The 5,745-nt window shown below is 44.4% G+C and overlaps 1 protein-coding gene across 1 annotated transcript in view; it reads right to left on the bottom strand.

Moving 5' to 3' along the window:
- Nucleotides 1-635: 635 nt before the first annotated feature.
- The window catches only part of LOC109881028 (ephrin-B2a-like), a 19,828-nt gene continuing 14,718 nt past the window's right edge, over nucleotides 636-5,745 (bottom strand). Inside the window, exon 4 of the mRNA XM_031802345.1 lies at nucleotides 636-5,745. This exon is cut by the window's right edge and continues 620 nt beyond it. The gene's annotated coding sequence lies outside the window, so the exon portion shown is untranslated.

Genomic DNA, 5,745 nt, shown 5'->3' with positions numbered 1-5,745 from the left:
CTCAGAAAATGCATCAAGATTCATTTAGTCTTGTTTTAAGATATTCTGACCTGTTTTAAGGCTTTTTAAGGTTAAAGTGAAATTATCTGTCAGCGCACTCAAATAATGTGTCTTGGCAAGATGTCAATGCCTTCCAATGGTATCAAACGCTGTATCTAAGGAAGGTGGACGTGTTTTGCAGTGCAAACCGTATGTAACCACAAGCGTTGCACAGTGTGATGTCCTGTAGAGAAACCACAAGTTTCCGAAAATCCATCCAATTCAGAAATACAGACTCACAACAGTACAGACAGACAGCATGTCCATAGGAAAACACAGACAGACCGTAAGACAGACCATAAGAGAGACCATAGGAAAACACAGACAGACCATAGGAAAACACAGACAGACCGTAGGAAAACACAGACAGAACATAGGAAAACACAGACAGACCGTAGGAAAACACAGACGGACCATAAGACAACACAGACAGACCATAAGACAACACAGACAGACCATAAGACAACACAGACAGACCATAAGACAACACAGACAGACCGTAGGACAACACAGACAGACCGTAAGACAACACAGACAGACCATAAGACAGACCATAGGAAAACACAGACAGACCATAGGAAAACACAGACGGCATGTCCATAGGAAAAACATTTTATTGAAAAACATTTTCAGTTCTTTAACAGACTGGTGGAATGTGTGTCACTTTAGTTAATTTTGTTTTTGAATGATTAACCATTTCAACGGCCTGGTCATCTGATACTGCAAGGGGGGGGGGGTTACTGATACAGCCACCTGGAAACCAGGACAGACTAACGAAACCAGGACAGACTAACGAAACCAGGACAGACTAACGAAACCAGGACAGGGAGACAAATGAACAACCCAATCATAATACTGTGTCACTTACTGAACAGAAATCAAATTTAAAAAAAATGTAAAAACAGAACAACAACAAAAATGAATTCAATAAATATTTATGGTACACAGGAATATGCAGCAGTCGGTTTGGCAACTTGTTCTCTCGATTGTTTCCAAACCAAATTGCCATGGAAACAGTGCAAAAGGGGGAGGGAGTGGGAGGAGGACAAGGGCTTTCCAACGAGCGCTAGCTAAAATACATAGCAACAAAACAAACAAAAAAATAATTAAAAAATAAACAATTCTAATTGTATACAAAACATCTTACTTTAAGAGTTGATAAAAACATTGTTTTATTGATCTTGTCAATATATACACAAGCTATTTACCAACAAACATATGCTCTGTTTTACAGAAGAGTGTCCCATTTCCTCTTTATTCCTGTCCATTTACTTTCCTAAAAAGGTGAATAAGGCTATTGTAACATCCCAGGATCCATAAACAATACAAACATTCATGTATTTACAGTTTCTCACCTACAGATAGAATGGTGCAAAATTACTGAGTCAGGTGACCAAGGGCTGACCAATACGAGCAAGGCATTTTACAGTTAGCCTGAAGTACTTCTCCTAGCCAGCTTACTAACATTCTCTCAACATGGCTGCAACATTTCACTGACATTAACAGAGACATAAAAAAATCGACCCTAGCCGTTTTAGAAGAATGTCAGTTGTATGTTAGCTAGGATAAGGACATCAGATTCAAAGAAACTAAAACGATTGTCATATTCTGTCGCAGTCAAGACAGCAACTAAACATCAATTTGTTTTGTGATTCCTGGTGTGTGTGTTCTCTCTCTCTCTCTCTCTCTCTCTCTTTTTCTTAAATAACTGTCCGGGTGCATTTCATTTTCAAAACGTTTTTATTTTTTTCCCTCTTCACAGTTTACCTTGGAACTAAATAAATGTTTTAGTTTTTGGAACTAAATAAATGTTAAAATAATACTAGAAATTAAAAAACTCTAACAGCAGGCTCGTGTGATGTACTTTACTGGTTTTGTTGTTGTCCTATTTGTTGTTACATCTCTCAGTGGTGTAAGAACACTTTCCATAGGTGTAGATTTCTCTCAATTCTTAAAAAAATAAATAGAAATTGCATATTTGCAGATTTTGTAGCCTCTTAGAGGCACAAACCCCAGATCATACAAGGCTTGGTGAAATTTGATGTTCTTAATGAACTAATGAGAATGTTGGTTGTGAACAGATACATGATTTGGGCGCGTGGTATAAGTCACAATCGTGTTCTCATTTTCTTAAGTCAATGTTTTCAAATGCGTGTGAATAAAGAGAACAAAATGGCTGTCTTTCACTGGCCTTGCTCAACAGGAGGCACACACACACACACACACACACACACACACACACACACACACACACACACACACACGGTAGCATGGGGAAAGAGGGGCACGGGGTCATCATGAGAATGTCCCATGGTCCTTTGGGAGATGCTACAGTGAAGGACTGTGGGATACACTGCTGGTCTGCCTGGTGGTTACGCTATTTTGGGTCCAACAACCTCCTCTCCCCTTGGGGCATATGTCCAGGCTGCCCTTCCTATCCCCTTCCCAGGCTCTAGTCCTGTGTCTCTGGGTGGAAGTTAATGAAAAGATGGGACATTGTGGGTGAATTAGATCATTAAAACTCTAGCTTGCATAATGTGTACTTTTATACCAGACTAAAGACTACATCACTGTCTTTCTGACCACACCTCTAATGGGTCTATGATGAATAAATAATGATTTTTTTCAGATGGTTTATTTCTTACTCTTTCTGTTTTCAAAATGTCCTCCTTTAAAATGTACATCTATTTTTCTAACAAAAAAAAATAAAATAATAATAATAATAATTGTAAAAAATAAAAAAACAACAACAAGGAAATGCTAAAGATGATGTTTGAGAAAAAGTGACAATGAGCTTTGATGTCCCTGTGCTTTTTAAAGTTGTGTAGGATGGCAACGGTTCTTGTTGCCCCTGGGAACAGACACTACGGAACCTAGAGCTGTTTCAGACAGTGGCTGGGTTAAACTCCACCAGACCTCTCTGTTTCAGACAGTGGCTGGGTTAAACTCCACTTAGACCTCTCTGTTTCAGACAGTGGCTGGGTTAAACTCCACCAGACCTCTCTGTTTCAGACAGTGGCTGGGTTAAACTCCACCAGACCTCTCTGTTTCAGACAGTGGCTGGATTAAACTCCACCAGACCTCTCTGTTTCAGACAGTGGCTGGGTTAAACTCCACCAGACCTCTCTGTTTCAGACAGTGGCTGGGTTAAACTCCACCAGACCTCTCTGTTTCAGACAGTGGCTGGGTTAAACTCCACTTAGACCTCTCTGTTTCAGACAGTGGCTGGGTTAAACTCCACTTAGACCTCTCTGTTTCAGACAGTGGCTGGGTTAAACTCCACCAGACCTCTCTGTTTCAGACAGCGGGTGGGTTAAACTCCACTTAGACCTCTCTGTTTCAGACAGCGGCTGGGTTAAACTCCACCAGACCTCTCTGTTTCAGACAGCGGCTGGGTTAAACTCCACTTAGACCTCTCTGTTTCAGACAGCGGGTGGGTTAAACTCCACTTAGACCTCTCTGTTTCAGACAGTGGCTGGGTTAAACTCCACCAGACCTCTCTGTTTCAGACAGCGGGTGGGTTAAACTCCACTTAGACCTCTCTGTTTCAGACAGCGGCTGGGTTAAACTCCACCAGACCTCTCTGTTTCAGACAGTGGCTGGGTTAAACTCCACCAGACCTCTCTGTTTCAGACAGCGGGTGGGTTAAACTCCACCAGACCTCTCTGTTTCAGACAGCGGCTGGGTTAAACTCCACCAGACCTCTCTGTTTCAGACAGTGGCTGGGTTAAACTCCACTTAGACCTCTCTGTTTCAGACAGCGGGTGGGTTAAACTCCACCAGACCTCTCTGTTTCAGACAGTGGCTGGGTTAAACTCCACTTAGACCTCTCTGTTTCAGACAGTGGCTGGGTTAAACTCCACCAGACCTCTCTGTTTCAGACAGCGGGTGGGTTAAACTCCACTTAGACCTCTCTGTTTCAGACAGTGGCTGGGTTAAACTCCACCAGACCTCTCTGTTTCAGACAGTAGCTAGGTTAAACTCCACCAGACCTCTCTGTTTCAGACAGCGGCTGGGTTAAACTCCACTTAGAACTCTCTGTTTCAGACAGCGGCTGGGTTAAACTCCACTTAGACCTCTCTGTTTCAGACAGTGGCTGGGTTAAACTCCACCAGACCTCTCTGTTTCAGACAGTGGCTGGGTTAAACTCCACCAGACCTCTCTGTTTCAGACAGCGGCTGGGTTAAACTCCACCAGACCTCTCTGTTTCAGACAGTGGCTGGGTTAAACTCCACTTAGACCTCTCTGTTTCAGACAGTGGCTGGGTTAAACTCCACCAGACCTCTCTCTTTCAGACAGCAAGTGGGTTAAACTCCACCAGACCTCTCTGTTTCAGACAGTGGCTGGGTTAAACTCCACTTAGACCTCTCTGTTTCAGACAGCGGCTAGGTTAAACTCCACCAGACCTCTCTGTTTCAGACAGTGGCTGGGTTAAACTCCACCAGACCTCTCTGTTTCAGACAGTGGCTGGGTTAAACTCCACCAGACCTCTCTGTTTCAGACAGCGGGTGGATACTGAAAGGGATACAGCTTCTATCCTCTCTCTCTTTCACCCCCTCTGCCAGCACCTCTCTCTCTCTTTCACCCCCTCTGCCAGCACCTCTCTCTCTCTTTCACCCCCTCTGCCAGCACCTCTCTCTCTCTTTCACCCCCTCTGCCAGCACCTCTCTCTCCCTCTCTGTGATCTGACTGCTTGACTGGGTAGAGGGACAGGGACAGGGACAGGGGGGGTTAAAAGTGCTGCTCTATGATTCATTTAGGTCCTCCACCCTTCCCAGAAGCCACCTGGTGAGCCCTGACCACTCAGAGGGAGTAGAAAGAGCAGCATGTCCCCCGATACGACGGAACACAAATGAAACACCTCCACATGGTCCAGCCCTCTCTAAGTCCTGCTTTATGCTCTCTCAGTGCTGGGCTGCAGTGTGTGTGTGTGTGTGTGCGTGTGTGCGCGTGCGTGTGTGCGTGTGTGTGTGTTTTTCACATGTGTCTGTGTGTATTTGAAAGTCACGTACACCAGCACGACATGAGCTGCGACAAAACCACGTTACCAAAAAAATAAATAATCTGCAAGTTGAACAATACCAGGAATGAACCAACAATAATGAAGCTATAAAAAGGAATCGTGTTGTTTTCTTCTTCTCCAAAACATTTTTTCAAGTAACCACGGTAATGATTGATGATGCAAGAAAGTAAAAGGTGTGGTCGGAAACGATGAGGGAATTATGGGTCGTAACGAGCACGAGGGTCTGAACCGTTCACAATGACTGACAGTGGGTGAGTGTGTGGGTGTGTGGGTGATAGGGTGAGTGAGTGGGTGGTTGTGTGGGTGATAGGTTGGTGTCCGTGTGTCATTCGGGATTGTCCCAGAGTGGATATTTTCACAAAGTGTCTCATGGCTAACTGCCATTACTGACATGAGTTCAAGGTCTGCCCCTTCTCTCCTTTTCCTCTCTCTGCCATTCCTCTCTCTGCCATCCCTCTCTTTCTCCCTCCATTGTCTCTTTCCCTCTATTTCCCAGCAGTAGTCTCTTTTGGGGAGAATCGCAGAGCAGGATATCCAGGGAGGTTTGGGTCAAACTCCTCTGTTCCTTCTGTGTACCCAAAACAAACACGTGTAGGGGGCAGGGGGGGGGGGGGCATCTTTCTGTCTCTCCAACCATCCATCTGTCCTTCCGTACGTCCGTCCACACACACAAATACACAAGC

The sequence above is a fragment of the Oncorhynchus kisutch genome, linkage group LG2 (assembly GCF_002021735.2).
Source record: "Oncorhynchus kisutch isolate 150728-3 linkage group LG2, Okis_V2, whole genome shotgun sequence".
NCBI lineage: Eukaryota > Metazoa > Chordata > Actinopteri > Salmoniformes > Salmonidae > Oncorhynchus > Oncorhynchus kisutch.
The sequence above is the reverse complement of the archived record's forward strand: the minus strand, read 5'-3'. Positions and strand labels throughout refer to the sequence as shown.